The 18416-nt window shown below is 39.0% G+C and overlaps 1 protein-coding gene across 1 annotated transcript in view; it reads right to left on the reverse strand.

The window, feature by feature from the left end:
* Positions 1-18416, reverse strand: part of GALNT17 (polypeptide N-acetylgalactosaminyltransferase 17) — a 690917-nt gene that overhangs the window by 610951 nt on the left and 61550 nt on the right. The window lies entirely within an intron of this gene.

An 18416-nucleotide genomic window follows, 5' to 3' on the forward strand; every position in this document is an offset into this window, starting at 1 on the left:
GGTAACCATTCTCCCAGGTAATTAAAACGAAAACTCAGGCAACATAAACCTGGTCTCCAAATAATTAGCAAGTCATACATATTAATTTTTTCATAGAACATTATGGCTGTAGGCCATCTTTATACATGAGGATTGGGACATACCCCCAAATTTCTCATTTCCCTTGGCATGCACCTTGAGATAGCACAGAAACTGGAGAACCATGTCAAAATGTCATTGCTCTTTGCTAAAGCTACATCTCATTTCATGCCTTAGGGTAATTTCCACAGAATGTGAAAGCAAAACATTTCACAGTTCAAAGACCAATCATGAATAATAAAACATTTTTGCAAAGTAATATTTTTTAACAGTTTTCCAAAAATTATAAAAATATAAATATATATTGGGTAGACTCTGACTGTAGGTGGACTTGCATATACTTAATGGAATGAACAATTTATCTCACTTGTCTCCACATTTATTTTACATTCCTATAATGACTCTTTACATTTACCATATTGTATTTTTGTTACTGTTTATTAAATGCACGTTTAATTTACAAGTGTCTGCAAGTGGTCAATATCTCTTCCTGCTCCAAAGTTATTCTCTTCAGTGTTGTTTCAACATCGTCACAAGTGTTTCATTCCAACTTTTGTTGCAAAAGCTAAATATTGTTTTGATTGTGACATAATTAAGACTTAAAAGCATCAAAAATCTTTTGCTTCAAGATATTGTTTTAAAGCATAGATCATGAGTCTGCAGTTTTACTGGACAATTAGAACTTCAATCACTTTGTTTATGCAATCCTCTCACAGCTTCCCTATACATTTCCTGAAAAGATGTCTAATTTCTAAACTTCATTCAAAATTCCCTTAGTGTTTCATTTAAAAAAATGTATTTCCTACTTTGTTAATTGCCTACTAGAACCTGCAGCAGACTCTTGTGTTTGATTACATTTCGATTAATAGAGCAGGAGAAAATAACTAAACTAAACAAACCGAGCTGTAATATTGGCTTGAAAATAACACTTTTTTTCACTGAGGCAGTGTGAGTCACAGCGAGGGAATGTTTGGCTAGGCCTTCATAAAGAAATTGATTTAACTCCTAAGTGGCAGAGAATTGAGCAGTGACACTGCGGGGGTATGATCTCTTCATATTAAGCAAAAGTTATTTCGGTGCTTCGAACGGACAAATAGTTGTTGGATCAGCACTTGGTGGTCAACTAGAAGCTAGGGTAAGTTGAGAGTAGGCTGCAACCTCACAAACTATCAAAGAGAATGGTATACAATAAAAAAAAAAACAAGAAAAAAAAATATTTTTTTTATTTTGGTGCTTACAGTATTGCTTTTAGGAGCTACCCTTTAGGACTTGCAAAGCCAAGCCTCTCGTAGCACTCTTAACTTTTTTTTTTTCTTCAGAATATGGATCTTTCTGACTGATGGTACCCTAAAGAAACAGTTTCTTGAAAGCTCATTTAATCCATGTCCTACCTTAGAAATTAATAAGAGAACCATAGTTGAATACATTCTTACATTCATCTTGCAATACATTTGGAAAAATATGTGTGAAAATCCTATACCCTAATTTAGCACACAGTGGATACAAAGTCAACCTTGTTTACCTAGTGATTTCGGTGTATAAACACACAAACACATATATATTTTAATAATTATTACGTTTTCTTTCACTACAAATTTGCCAACAGTACAAACATTATTGCAAAGTTGCAGGTAAAATGTAAGCGCTTTCTTTCAATTTTTAAGCATGCAAATCAATCTTCACTACGTATTATAGCTTCAATAGGTGCAACTTTTGATAAAGAAGGGTACATTAATTATTACTATCATTTACATAACGCCAATATATTATGCAGCGACTTACAATACTACATTCGGAAGATAAAAAAACAAGTGTTGCTATACTTAGAGACATCAGGTGAACACTTTGTGAATAACGTTGATTTTTTTAATTATTTTTACACTTTGTATTTATTAAATTGTATCGTAAAAGAATTCCCTTACATTTCACATTATAAGAAAGAAGTACTGGCATTTAGTATTATTGTTATTATTGCCATTTATATAGCGCCAACAGATTCCGTAGCGCTTGAGAATATTATAAGAGGGGGGGATTTAACTATAAATGGGACAATTACAAGAAGACTTACAGGAACGTTAGGTTGAAGATAAACTTTCTCAAACAAGCTTACAGCCTATAGGATGGTGCTATTTTTATAAACATAAGCTTCGTATTAAGCGCTGGAAGCAGTATGACACAGTCCGTATTTCAACAACAACTTAGAAAGATTTATTTTTGTACATCTGCTGAATACATACTACAGACATATAAATAAATGAACTAATACAAAGTGGCATCATTTGGCATCTGTCAACTATAAATAAGTCATGACAGGTAGATTTTGTTGATCATGTTTTATTTGTAGAAAAAAAAAATGTTTATTTAACTGCACTTCTATAGCTTCTGTTTATCTCTTCAGAAAGGAACAAAAGTAATTTCTGATGGCCAAGTGTTACCTCCCAAACCAATTTCAGTAAACATCATCATGGTCAGCTTTAGAATCACATCTGACCTCCTGATGGTAAGAAAGCTAAGATTATATAAACCTCTAGAAAAATTCTGCAAGTGAAATTGCAGGGTTTAAAACTGAAGGTTATCTTGTGAAAACATTAAGTATAAAAATAAGAAAGCACTGTGTTAAATGCCTCCTGACAGCTTTATATATTTATTTGAAATACAAAAAGGAGTAAACAACAAATATGTAAGTATATATTGAAAGAGAAGTGTTTCACTTTCAACTTAATATCCTCTAACATATTGTATATAGCAAAAGAAACACAAACCAAATAATGGGAAAATAACCACAAAATGTATATGATAACTGTTCTACCTCTACATTTTATCTCTCATCCTTATTGCACATTTAGCTAACTTTCATACTCAGCTCTCGTTTTCCAAAGTTTATTCTGCCTCACAATACGCTTAAGTTCCTTAAGTCACCTAAAGTTATCAGCAACTCCCACTTTCTATCTCATTCTCTTGCTTTCTCATTTCATTTTATATCTCTTTCTTGTCATCATTTATGCTCTTTGTTTACATTTCCAACCTACTATTTTATATGTTCTGACTTTTTCTTTTCAAATTGCTCTCCTTCTTCTCTTCGGTACTTTGTCCTCTTTTTTTTTTTCTCTTTCAAATTCTTTCTACTACAGTTACAAGTATTTCTATTTTACTCTTTGCTTTTCTGCGTCCCACTCTTTTCTATTCCCCCCCCCCCCATTAATTTGTACTCCAATTGTCTCCTTCATTTCATTGGTATATGCTTTCTCCATGACAACACCAACCAACGCTTCACTTCTCTTAGTTCAATTAGTTTAAAAAAACCAAGCAATTGGGAGGGTGAATAGAAAAATATATTTCTATATTTACTGGTTTCTAGAGGGATTAGCAATGTTTTATAATTTATGTTAAAGGCACACATTTGGTTCCCAAGGACCTTACTACACTTTCAGAAGAATTTCATGGATTATTACTGAAAAAACACATGGAATGATTTTCCTGTCAAAATCAGTCTGGAGTTGATCACAACTAAACATAAATTTCATAATTCACGCATTCCATCAGGGCACATGTATTATATGGAAAATTAATATTGTGATTGTATCTAAATGGGGGTTTTTGTTAGCTTCGGCAGTTGAGATATAATTATCTCCTTACTCTCTCCATGAAGGTATATAGTTCACCAACAGGTATTTAGTGGAGAACCCCATTGGGCCATGGCCAATGTTTGACACTGAGCTGATTTCTATTTCATCCCTCAGCTGCACCCTTTTAAAAAAGGAGGAGCAAGTCAAGCTGAATTTCCTCCACTACTATCCCCCTTACACAGAGTGGGGGCATGTTGAGAATAGTGCCAGAAGTCCACAGTTGCATGCTGAGCAAGGATAATTAGATTCCTCATCATCTCAGGAAAATGTCCACTAGCTCACTCCAACATTTAGTTGGATTTCATTCCAGGGCTATGTCAAATCAGCACCCTATCAATATCACCAGTCTGATTAAACATATGTATGGATGGCTCCTCTGGCAAGCATGCCTTTCGTTGACATAATACTGGTGGTGGCCTACAGTGACTGGGTATGGTGGTAGTAGAAGGTCCAATGTTACTGAAAACCATATTTGAGCATCGTAGGAGAATTGCTAGGCATTTCCACCATATCCTGAGGGCTACTGTTTCTTGAGGCAGGAGAAAGAGAAAAAAGGGCTCCACACGCGCTGTCTATGACACGATATCAGTAATTGGTGGAACTCCACCATAGACATGCTGGACAGCGGCTGAAATAGCCTGCCCTTCGGTGGGTCCCCGCTCAGAACTCAAGCTGGTCTTAGCTCATCTTGTGCCATTACAGAGAGAACATCTCTGAAGCATATCAGACTGGTCCCACCCATACGAACAGTGCAGATCCGAAATGCCAGCAAGTTCTCTCTGCACGAGAGACACAGCAACCCCAGACGATCGTTGCAACCTTGTTAGGCATCATCAGTTAGGCATAGCTGATATCTCTCTAGGCACCGTGAGCAAGGGGTCTACGTCTGGATTACCCTTTAAAATTGTGGAGAGCTAAAAAATAGGTTGCAAGAGTATACTGAGAACAGGCAGCAGCTGAAATAGCCTGCCCTTCGGTGGGTCCCCTGATCAGATCTCAAGCTGGTTTTTGCTCATCTTGTGCCATTACAGAGAGAACATCTCTGAAACATATCAAACTGGTCCCACCCATACGAACAGTGCAGATCCGAAATGCCAGCAAGTTCTCTCTGCACGAGAGACACAGCTACCCCAGACAATCGTTTCAACCTTGTTAGGCATCATCAGTGAGGTATAGCTGATATCTCTCTAGGCACTGTGAGCAAGGGGTCCACGTCTGGATCCCACTGTATGGGTCTTATAGGTTTCAGAGATGTTCTCTCTGTAATGGCACAAGATGAGCAAAAACCAGCTTGAGATCTGAGTGGGGACCCACCGAAGGGCAGGCTATTTCAGCTGCTGCCTGTTCTCAGTATACTCTTGTGACCTATTTTTTTGCTCTTGCTAGACAGTCATCCTCGATCTTGTTGTCCCTGTACGGATGCATCTGTGTTTTCTAGTTATCTTTCTCTGTGTGGATCATGTCATTACATTCTGTTATTTTAACATTGCAAAACTACTCAGTCCTGTGTTTTATGTGAGCATTTTATGTCATGCTTGATAATCTTGCTGTAATGCTTTTAGATTGATCAATAAAGAAATAAAAATTAAGGTCAACTAAAGTACCAAGGGAAAAAAAAATAAAAAAAAATAAAGATTACCTAGCCTTCACACTAGTGAAGAAATGCCTGGCAATTCTCCTGTAATAATCATATATGTTTGCCACCTTTGTGTTGCCATTGGGAATTGTAGCTTTCATTACAAAATGTGAGATGTTTGCAGAACAGCGCACAGCTACATAGGAACCACCTTGCAGAAAAATGTTAGCAGCTTCGTTGGTGATCACAGACCCAACCTGCACAGTGATGCCTGCCTCCTCTTCCAACCAATTTGCCACCATGCAGTACCAACCTCACCACCTATAGTGATAAATTGGAAATTTAGACAGGTGGTTTTGTTAGCCTGCTGTTTTGATCGTCTTTTAATTTAAAATGTCTTATTGCTTTCTCTGTTATTAGAATGCAAGGGCCTGCAGGAGTTCCTTGTGTAAGTTTAAAGTTCAATTAACAGAGCTAGAGGTAAAAAAAAAAGTCTGAATTAAATACATTGTGCTGTCACAACTGATTGAAAAAGAGACACACACAGGGGCTTGGGGAGAGAAACACACAGAGGAGCTAGGGAAGACACACAAAGGGACTTGGGGAAAGAAAGAGATGCACAAAAGGGTTTGGGAGAGAGAGAGACACACAAAGCGGGATGAGACACACAAACTGGAACAATGGAGAATAAGATACACTAAAGTGGGTAAGACTATCAAAAGAGGGAATAAGAAAGACATAAATGGGTAAGAAATCCAAAAGGTTGGTTAAATGACTACTCCACACCCCAAAAACACTTAAGGGAATAGGGAACACCCCCTGTGAATCAAACAGTCAGGGAGGTTTGCTGCCTTCTTCTGTTACTATATACTAAATATATAATTTTCATGTGGGCAGTGGAGTGTTCCTTTGTGTGAAAGAAAACAGAAAACAGAAAAAAAACATTTGCAAATTATATAAAAATACCAAATGCATGATAATCAAATGAATGATATTTTTATCCTGTTCATTTTTTGCTCATACCAGAAAAAAAAATCTATTTTTTTTAAATCACATTAATCTCTGAATTTCAACCATTTAATTGTCAAGCGTTCAAAGGTAATTATTTTCTTTTGTCTAAACAAAAAGAAAAACACCAAGGTGTTTTTGAATGGGTTATTGTAGAACAAACCCTTGTGGTCTCCAAGTACAACTCAATAAAAAAAGCTGAGTAAATAACTATTTAAACAGAATTGATCTATTTAGGTTTTTTTATTACATAAGCTAATGTATATCACAAAAATATATATATATTTTTGCTGGTAGTTCCTCTTATATTTAGACAATCACTGCAAAAATATGCAAAGCCAGACGTCCTATACGCCATAAACCTTTCACAGAGGTAAAACATTTTTTTTCCCATTAAATTGCAGGAGAATGCATCATAACAACGCATTATTTGATAAGAAAATTACTAGCATAGATGCAGAGCTGGCACTGTTTATGCACTATAAAAATCCATAGAAAAAATGATACTAATATAATGCAGATGCCATATAAAGCACGGTTGTTCAAGCAATACATTGCAATATACCAATATCTCATCTTTTCCTACAGTTGGAAAATAAAATGTGACTTTTCAAAGGCCCCTAATAAACTGCTTGCAAAAATCTGGAATAAAAAATGTGAAATGGTTCAAGAATTTTTAAGTATGTATCTCTTGGTTACATATACATGCATCACTTGACAATTTTGTGTGTTGGGCTCACCTTTCAGCTAGGGAAGTTTCTTCAGAGGGATTTGCTGTGCAGAGCAGTGTATGGCAGTATATAAAGAAATTCACTGCGCAGAGCAGTGTGCCATTATTTAGAGGGATTTACTGTGCAGTATATTGTGTATTATTAGTCAGTGTATAGATGGATTTACTGTGCAGAGCAGAGCATGTCACTCAGTATAGAGAGGGATTCAGTGTTCAGAGCAGTGTATGTCACAGATGCAAACTCACATATTCACAAACACACACAGATTCACACTCACTGACAAAATCAGAAATAGACACACACACAGAATCAAAGACACATGTAGTTTCACAGACACATATTTACATACACATTCACAGGTGCAGATTTACAGACACTCATATTAAGACACAGATTGCACAGACAGATTCACAGAAACTCACAGAATTGCACACACCATTTAGCACACGAGAAGTAAAAGTGTTGTGCTAATACAGTGGTTACTAAGAAACAGAAGAGAGGTGTAACTGCTATGTTACTGATTGAAAGACAATTGTTTCTTAGTGAGGAATGAGGAAATTAAATCTTAACTTTTATTAATAAACCACAAACCATGATCAGGGTTTAACTTTGGTAAAAAATATCTTACACATTTATCTTATTCTAGGTGAGGGAAGTAGCCGTGAGTAGCCATTAATGCGCATATTTCACTAAAGGAATCTCATCAGTGGGGAACAACATTTCCTAAGCGGTCAGGTTAAATATGGTAATCATGCTTCTGATTGGAGAACTACAATTGAAAAATTGAGATAAGCAGTTTCGAATTGCCAAATAGTGTCAGATGTTAGTCCTAAAGTAACGCCCAAAGAGAGGTAGGAGATACAACTTGATCCACTAGTGGATATACTGTAAAAATATCTTACACATTTATCTTATTCTAAGTGAGGGAAGTAGCCGTGAGCCATTAATGCGCATATTTCACTAAAGGAATCTCATCAGTCGGTAACCAAATTTCCTAAGCGGTCAGGTTAAATATGGTAATCGTGCTTCTGATTGGAGAACTACAATTGAAAAATTGAGATAAGCAGTTTCGAATTGCCCAATAGTGTCAGATGTTAGTCCCAAAGAGAGGTAGGAGATACAACTTGATCCACTAGTGGATATAGTTCCATTTTGTTGTACGTCACCAGAATATTCATATATAGCTAGCTTTGTGTCATAAAAAAGAGGAGGGTGTATCAGTATTTTTGATATTTTACAATTTATATTTTATTTTTGCATTGGTATAATAGTACAAGTTATCAATGTGGACATATACTAGGAAACATTTGGGTGACACAGCACCCGAATCAACAAAAAAAATAAAAATGTTTACCTCGGTTGCTTACATAGTCGTGTGAAGCATAACATCAAAACAGTACAAATATCAAACAGTAATTCATACATCAGTGCTAATAACCCACCTGCCAATATTTGTAAAATGAATAAAAGATACACAACAAGATAAATAAGAACAAAAGTACAAGATACAAAAGCATAACTTGTATGTATCTATTACAGGTATAGCGATGCATCAGCCCTGGTTAAGTGTAAACCCTGAGTGATCTCAAAGAAATAAAGGCAAAATGTATAGGTCACTAACTGTACCCCTTTTCACATTTGTATGTCATAGGAGAGATATTTTAAGAGGAGAGGAAAATAGCAGTGGACAAGACAAAGTAGAGAATAGAAGGGGAGGGTAGTTGGTGGGTTGATAGTTTGGACTCCGTTTTTACAATTGACCATGGATGGGGTGGAAAATCAGAGTCCCTGGAAGGTCTAGTTGTTTCTCAAATGGATAAAAGCCAGAGGGTCAAATATGGTAGGTTGGGGCTTGGCGGGGCTCCTGGGAGGTGCAGGAGCCTTCAACAGAGCCCATCTCTCCCATCAGTTCAGTCTTTCAATTCACTAGTCAACCAAGGTTCGCAAAGTTTTTCATCTTTTCTAGATGATCCACGAGTTGTTGTGATCAATTGGTCCATCAGACAGGTATCTTTTATTTTTGAATAACTAGGGGGTTGAATCCTTATTAACCTACTTTAAGGGAGTGGTGATTTGCCGATCATACGTCACAGCTTGGCAGGGTATCAAGAGATGGAAGGAGGAGTGAAATAGTCCATACACTCAAAGAGAGGGTGGAGATACAGCATGATGTGTTTTGCAGCACATAGGGTTTGGGTACCAGTGGCTCTTTACTTATCTATTTTTTACTATTAACATGTTATCAGAACAATCTTACTCTTTTGACATTACAGTTCCTTATGATGGTTAAATGCTACTCTAAGTATTTGATACATTGACCATCATATGTAAATACTTAACTAATTAACTACAATTGCTCCCTGAGCTGCGGGGATTTTGCATCAGAAATTAGTTATGATAATATATATTTTATGTCTAATATTGGTAGTCTTATTAGACTTTATTTTAATCATTAATAAAAGCTAATAAAAGTTTTAATTTCCTCCCTCCCTTTTCTCTGTTTAATTATTCAGTAAGATAAAATGTTCTTTCCTTCTTTCAATCAGACTAACTCACACTGACAAAATCAGACACAGAGACACACACACAGATTCACACTCAGACAGAATCAGATTCATATATTCACACTCTTGCATATTCATACACTCAGATACACAACCCCTCACAAATTCAGGCACATGGATTCACACACCCACAGATTCTGGCATACAGACTCAAACACGCAGATACGATTGCATGAAATTAATTAGGGAAAAGCTGACTTTGCACACAGTTTACTTAATACATCCACCTTTTCCTTGTCCCCATACTGTATACCAGGAGCTACTGCCTCCTGGTTTGTAGAAGGTAAGGAGATGAATGAACAAGTGAGTGCTAGGAGACTGTCGTAAGAAAGTGTAGAGTGAGTTCACTGTTAGACATATTTGCACCAAGCTCAGGGAACTGTCTGCCTAGTATGCCCTCAGTTGGCCAGTCTGCATGATTGGCAAGCAGCCTGACATACATTCATGTCAGGATGACCTCCCGATTGTTTGGGGGTGCCCTTTCTGAGCATGTTTGCCCAATTACTCTGCCCATTGATGTCTTGCATCACCAGACACTGCTGTTGGGGGGAATGGAGTTGCTTGAAAGATGAAAGCAAGAAATTAGCATAGGTTATGTGTTTTCCTATAGCTACATTCTAGGAGTTTCCCGCCAGGACCATCTCCACCACATACATGATGCTTGGGAGGTATGATGCCTTTTTAGTGTTTTCATTCAATAAGATTATCTATAATTGTCAGCACTGGGGCCAGTCTTGATGAAGGATGACCTTGTGGTACTACCCCTGGCAGCACATTGTTAAGGTAACTGGATCCTGCAGGACCTTTGTTATTGTGCAGGGGCTGTTATTAGGGAGAGGTTTCAGATTAATGATTGTCTTCAACTTTTTGCCCACTGAATGCCAAATACAGGACAGGGTGTGGAACAAGCAAAGGTAGAAAGAGTAAACGTCAGAGTCTTCCTCCTGCTGATCCTCTGCCACCCTGGCAATAGAACATGCCACCGGGAACATACAGTCCCAGGCCCTTGGTCAATACCTAAGTACTACGTTTCCAGACTTCTGAGTGTCAGGACTCAGCTCATTGTCTAGGGAATGCCACCTGTAAATGCACACATTGATGGCCAGTGTGTATCCTAACATCACGCAACATCACTGATGAAGTTGCAAGATCTTTTAATTGTGAATGTGTGAACAAGTCATGTATGTGCATTGCTATTTTCTATGTTTCCTAGATGTAGGACACGGATTGGTTAGATCAGTGTCTCACTAAGGTAGGGATGGAAAACCCAGGAATGAAGCAGCAGGTAAATATGAAAAACAAACAAAACATATTTACTTGTTTCTACTGCCTGCAGAATAAAAGGAAGCACCTTTGTATGACACAGTTGTTTCAAAAGGGTGTATGTCTTCTTAAGAAATGTAAAGCTCTTAAATAATACAGCTTTAGACGTTCAGTTAAATATTGAAAGAGAATTAAACTTGGGCTAAAGTCAATGAGTAAAATATGAAATTGAACCTGAAATACTTATACCACTGTTAGTATTAGCATATCTATAACAGTTTTTGAAATAATTGCATTTCAAGACTGTTATAGATTTGTGATTCATGTTTCAAATTCACAATGTCTTGCCTACCTTCGCATTATATTAAGGCAGGAAATTACAACAGTAAAACAGCTGGAATCCTTACATTACAAAAAATGCTTTAGGACTTTAGATTTCGTTGTTATAAATGAGAACACATTTAAAATGTAATAATACTGCTTATAATTAAAGGATGTATTCATTGTATAGTAGATTAAAATTGCCAGTATAACTAAGTTGTGAAAATCATTCAGCATAAAGTTTTTCTTTTTCGCAAATGACGATCTTGTAGTAAACTTGTATTTTTCAATTCTCCACTATTTACAGTATGAAATAGCAGGTGGATGAGGTTTTTAGCCAACCATGGTCATGGCAATGGTATTACCTAAACATATTCCAAAAGCCCTCTAAAGACCATAATGCACATGCAGACAACTAGGTAGTTTATATTAAAATTATAGTTTAACCACCAAAACAACTTTAGCATAATGGAGTGGTTTTGGTGTATAGAGCATGGCCCTGTGATCTCACTGCTCAATTCTTTGTTTATACACTCCTAGCCACACCTATCCTTGCAAGCAATTAACATAGCAGGAATCTGTAATTCTAAATTAAGCACACACTGCAACACAACATACGTACACTATATGGACAAAATTATTGGGTCACCTGACCCTTACAACAGGGACTTTTATAACATCATATTCTAAATACATAGCCATTAACTTGCAGTTGGTCCCCTCTTTGCAGCTATAACAGCTTCCACATGTCTAGGCAGGCTTTTAACAAACTTTTGGAGTGTTTCTATGGGAATTGTCCCCATCCATCCAGTAGAGTACTTATGAGGTCAGGCACGGATGTTGGGCCTGACTCGCAATTTCCATTCCAGTTCATTCCAAAGGTGTTCAATAGGGTTGAGGTCTGGGCTCTGTGTGGATCAGTCAGGTTCTTCCACACCAAAGTCATCCAACCATGTTTTTATTGACTGTGCTTTGTGCACTGGGACACAGTCATGCTGGGATAGAAAAGGTCTTTCTTGGAACTGTTCTCACAAAGTTGGTAGCATAGCATTGTCCAAAAGATTTCTATTTACTGGAAATAAACCTTGAAAACCTTGAAAACAGTCCCTCCTCCACCGAACTTTCCAATTGGCACAATGCAGTCAGGAAGGTAATGTTCTCCTGGCATCCGAAAACCCAGACATGCCCATCAGACTTTGAAACAGAGAAGTGTCATTTGTCCAGGGCCCACGTGTCCATAAGGCAGCACACGCGGCCACCTAAGGGCGCCAGAGAGGGTGGGGGAGGGGTGGGGCAAATTATCAGAATCACCTGCCTCTGGCTTGGAACTCAGATTTTTAAACTCACTTGTCTCCCTGCAGCCTTACCTTGGCCAAGGGAGGGGTGGGAATGGATCTGGAGTCTGTCTGCAGTCAGTAACATCACCCAGCCCCACCTGATGATGTCAGGAAAAGTGGACACTGCTCTTCTCACAGGACCACTGGGGAGTCTGGGAGAAGAGCAGTGTAAGTCATGCCCCCTCCGCCGTTTTTTTTTTATCCCCAGCCCCTGTCCCCCTTCATCAGCCCATGTCCCCTTCCTCAGCCCCTGCCCCCTTCCTTAGTTCCTGTCCCCCTCCTCAGCCTGTGTCCCCCTACTTTGCCCGTGTCTCTCTACTTAGCCCGTGTCCGCCTTCTTCAGCCCCTGTCCCCCTTCTTCGCTCCAGCCCCCCTTCCTCAGCCCCTGTCACTCTTCCTTAACCCCTGTCGCTCTACCGCAGCCCCTGTCCCTCTAACTCAGCCCCTCTCCCTTTTACTCAGCCCCTCTCCCTCTTTCCCAGCCCCTGTCCCTCTTCCCCAGCCCCTGTCCTTCTTCCCCAGCCCCTTTCCCCCAACCCCTATCTGCATTCCTCAGCCCGTATCCCCTTCCTCAGCCCATGTCCTCCTTCCTCAGCCCCTGTCCCACTTCCTAAACCCCTGTCCCACTTGCTAAGTCCCTGCCCCCTTCCTCAGCCCCTGTCTCCATTTCTCAGCCCCTGTCCCCATTTCCCAGTCCTGTCCCCCTACTCAGTCCCTGTCTCTCTTCCTCAGACCCTGCCCCCCTTAATCAGTCCTTGTCCCCCTTTCTCTGTTCCTCAGCCCATGTCCTCCTTCCTCAGCCTCTGACCCCTTCTTCAGTTCATGTCCCCTTCTTCAGCCCAAGTCCCCTTCCTGAGCTTCAGTTCTCACTCATCAGCCCTTGTCCCCCCTCCTCAATCTCTGCCCCCTTCCTCAGCCCAATGCCCCCCCCCCCACCACAGTGCCCATACCCTCACTACAGCCCCATAACATATCCACTACAGTCGCTGTCGCTCAATTGCAACCTATATCACCCACACCACAGCTCCTTTCCCAAATTGTAGCCATCAACCTACTTCAGCCCCTATCCCCCACTACATTTCCTAACCCCCAATTACAGCTCATACCCTCCACTACAGCCCCTAGACCCCTACTACATCCCCTAAGTTTTCGATTACAGCCACTACAACTCAATACCAGTGCCATTCCCGAGATTAGGCTCTGGATCTGCCCCTGCTCTGTATGCCTGTAATTCATGTAGTATAGTGTATATACATCTGCAGTTGTCATTTTTTTCAACTTTTTGAATTCTTTATTGATTTTTCAAAATATATAGACATTTATTTGTTACATTCCTTGTTATATTTCATCCGCATTGCTAGATATGTGTTAACGCATATATAAAGGATTGCCTCATTTCATATAACATTTAAAAGTCAACAATGTCTGTAACATTTACTTACACAAATATAGACTTACAATTACATACATACATACATACATACAATTTCTATCGTACTGAACTTAAGATATTATAATGGCATAGTCTCCTCTATAATCTCTTTAACTTTTCTTTGTTTCCACCCTTAGCTTTTTTATTCCTGTGTTTATAGATCCCCCTTTTCTTTCTTTGTTTCTTTGCTTTTCGTTGTTTTTAGTTATTTTTAATCTTTTGTATCCATATTATCCATCTTTGATGATTTTTTTTGTTGATGTTAAAGTGTATATTTATACCACGATCAATTTGGCATTCTTAATTATTTGGTTTTTTTTTTATTTCTATAATATTTGAAAGTGGGAGGGTAGCTTTTCAATGTTTAGCTATATTTTATTTTGTAGCAAGTAGTATGTGGATTATAAAGTTTCTTGCATCTTTACCTATTATTTGCCACAGTTGTCAAATTTGAATACTTTTTTAGAGTTTGATTTTTTTTTTATGCCTACAATGTCCAGTTCCTTTAGTATATGAATGACTGCTGAAGGCTTGTAGAAATCATAATAACTAGTTAATATCTCTGTTCATTAGTCTACTACATGGAAAACAGACATGGTGCACATGGCAGAACACAAAGAAAGCCGCTGCTTTCTAAAAAAAAACATTGCTTTGCTCCGGAATTTGCCAACGATAACCTTGACACTCAATAACTGGGAAAATGTTTTGTGGGCTGAGGAATCTAAGGTTGAGTTGTGTCGAAAAAACATGCAGCACTATGTATGGCATAAAAAGGGCAATGTAAACCAACATGAAAACATCATCCCAACAGTTAAGTACATTGAAAGGAGCATAATGATTTGGGGCTGCTCTGTTGCTTCTGGGTCTGGACCACTTGCCATCAATGAGGGGAAAAATGAATTCCTAACCTTATCAAGATATCCTACAGAATAATATGCAACTGAAGCTCAGTAAAATTTGGGTGATGCAACAGGACAATGATCCTAAATATCAAAGTAAACCCACAACAGAATGGTTTCAAAAGAAAACCTGCCTCTTCAAGTGGCCCAATCAGAGCCCAAACCCTAACCCCCATAGAAACTCTCTGGAATGACCTTAACAGAGCTTTACACAAAAGGCATCGTAAGATTATGGCTGAGCTGGAACAGTTCTGTAGCTCCGTATAGTCCAAAATTCTTCCTGAACATTTTGCAGGTCAAATTTGCAGCTACTGGAAACACTTGATTAAGGTTATTGCTGCCAAAGGAAGATCACGTGTTCACTTACTTTTTCCACAGCACAGTGAAAGTATTAGAGGATGTCTTCAATAAAGACATAACATATTATATTTGCTTGTGTGTTAGCTTAAGCAAATTTAGTATATATATATGTATATATATATATATATATATATATATATATATATATATATATATATGCTTGTGACTTGATGAGATTACATTTTATGACCAATTCATGATCTTGATATAATTAAGCTTTAAAGAAATAAAACTTGAATATAGACCACTAAAAAAGAACCAAAACTTAAATAGCTTGCCCTTTGATTGGTCTCACTCAGGTCTCAAGCTAGTTCTAGCAGGTTTGTATAATTACAAAGAGAACCTTTCTTCTTGCATACAAGAGAGATCCAACCCATAAAAGGTAGTAGGTAGGTGAACTACATGAGGGATATAGCTACTCCAGAAGATAAGTTCAGCCTTTATTGGGCCTTACCAATTAGGTTCAGCCTGATGCCTCTCTAGGTACATTAAGCAAGAGGTCCACATCTGGATAACCCCTTTGTCTTAGAGAAACTCCAGATGTTTGCAAACAAAACTACAAAATATATATATATATATATTTACTAAAGTATGGTAGTAGACATAGTTTATGATCTAAGATAAAGGATAATGGAAAGAGAAATTAGTAATGGGAAACATGTTATGTGAAGCGAGCTAGCAGTGAATTTGATGATAATGACAGTAGATAAAGAGTGGTGTTATTAATATACATTACATCAATGTCAGATGGACTGAGCATGGACAAGATATATAATAGGTGTATAATAATGCTCAGTAATATAGGAGGGAGCTATTGTGTTGAAATTGATATTGATAAGGAGGTTGGGATTATAATTATAATAATTATAATTATAAGGGATGAGATGGGACGAAGATTGCTAAAGATATCAATAGGAAAGACAAATAGATATTAAAAAGTATAGATAAATAAAAATTGATTTTGAAAGGAGGTCATAGGTGTCATCCTCCCTTGTATATTTGCTGCATAGGTTTATTATTAAGCATTACACATAGTCTAAGGAAGGAATTTTCTTGTGGTTTATTCACTAAATAGTGAACTGAGGTGTACTGAAAACTGAATTGCAAAGGCAAAAATAGCTGATTTAAAAATAAAAAAGTCTGAGGGGGCGGAGCCAAGCTACTGAGCTGAACGGCCGCACGAGCGACGAGCTCCGGGGAAAAACACCCGAAAACCGGCGATAATCGGCCACTAAAGCCGCAAAACGGCAACCAAAACACCCCTAACGACTATGGGCAGGAAGTCAAAGAAACTGAAGCCCGAAAAGCCCAAACCGGGCGCCAGCATAGGCGATTTGTTCCGCCAAGCTTATGGTACGCATGGTCCCAAGATGGCCGCCGCCATGGGGGATTTCTACGACTCCGAGGAGCTATCCCCAGATGAAGAGGGAGAGGGGCAAATTCTGCCAAGACAAGTCCCACAGAGGTCAACAACCAATGATCCAGTTACAGCATCTATGCTGGAGAACATGTTGGGGGCCTTGCAGAAAACTATACAGGCGGATGTGGCCTTACTCCGCGCGGACATCACAGGCCTGGTAGGCCGCATAGGCGCGGTGGAATCCACAACGGAACACCTGAACCAAACAGTGGCCCAACTTCAATTAGAAGTGCAGGCGCTGACCAAGCGTCAGACAGCATCCGATCTCCGATTTACCGCATTAGAGGATTCAAGGCGCCGCAACAATATGAAAATCCGGGGAATCCCGGAGAATGTGCCCACATCTGAGCTCCCACACTTCCTCCGGAGGCTCATAGCCCACCTACTGGAGCCCAAGCAGGCGAGGAACATCAACCTCGATGGGTACTTCAGAATACCGAAACCCAACCGAGCGCCAGAAAAGGCCTCTAGAGATTTGATTGTCCGTTTCCGTTCTGGGACCGACAAGGCGTTGGTACAAGCGGCAATAAAGGGGGCTACCCCACTCACCTTTGAAAGCATGAACCTCTCATTCTTCGCAGACCTCACCGGGGAGACACTTCACTGGCGCAAAACGCTACAACCCCTCACGGCACTGCTACGTAGCCACAAGGTGGAATACAACTGGAGATCCCCGCGAACACTGCGAGTCAAGCAAGGAGAAGAGATATACTTTATTTCCGACATCAATGAGGCACCTGCGCTCCTCACCAAGCTCTCCATACCTGAGGACTCGCTGCAATTACATGGCGCCCAAACCACCACGCTGCCAACCCAACGCTGGAACCCGAAGACCATAACGCCATTCTACCCAAAAGGGAAAGAACCCACGGCCGCAGCGAAGACCTGAGGACTGTCCATGCGATAGTGAATCCACTACGCCAAGTATTTATAGACTGCTAGTTAACTAGATGTGATATATTTACTACCCTGCCCCCCCCCCCGACTAGAGCAATGTCACCCATTTCTAACTCCCATACCACGACCCATACAAGGGCGCTTACCCCCCCTCCCACCTCCTCTGCCACCGGCAAATGAGCTTAGCAAAACTGGAAGGCTGGAGGTGCAACTTTAGTCCCAACGCATACCTGCCATTAGCACCACAATCCTGTGGCCCTATTATGATGCATTCCCATCTAACAAGCAGGATGATCACTAGTTTAGTTACTCAACTTCATTATATGAACAACCCATTACTGTTAGTTTATTCTTCGTTAATCCAGAGATGGTTAGCCTACAATATAGAGACACCTGTGTAAGTTCCTAGGACTCATAAACCAACAAAAATGTGCATAAGTCTCACCAGCCGAAGTTTTCTTTTTCCTTATCTGTTTAAATATGTAAATTGAGGCTCTGCGAGCCATTTGACAATTGTTGCACGCAAAAAAAAAAAAAAGTCTGCAATTGACCTATATTATCAGCTTATCTTGCTTGCATTTCACATACCAGTTTTGAATTCACTAGAATTCATCTAATGTTAGCAATCAAATTAGCATCCAAATAGATACATTATAGCAGTAAATTATGAAAGATAGAAAATATATATATATATATATATATATATGTTTTAGGAGAAATGTTATGTAAATTCCTCAGGTTCTTTTCATGTCTATTTTGAGGAAATTAGGAACAAATTAAAAATAGGAGACACAACTATGAGAATTGATGCAATATATCTATTTATCAACAACTAAATTGGTGTCAAATCACTAGAGTTGTTTACAGATAGATAAAAGAATCGGTTTGTTCAGGATTTTCTATA

Source organism: Pelobates fuscus, chromosome 1 (assembly GCF_036172605.1).
Source record: "Pelobates fuscus isolate aPelFus1 chromosome 1, aPelFus1.pri, whole genome shotgun sequence".
Taxonomy (NCBI): Eukaryota; Metazoa; Chordata; class Amphibia; order Anura; family Pelobatidae; genus Pelobates; species Pelobates fuscus.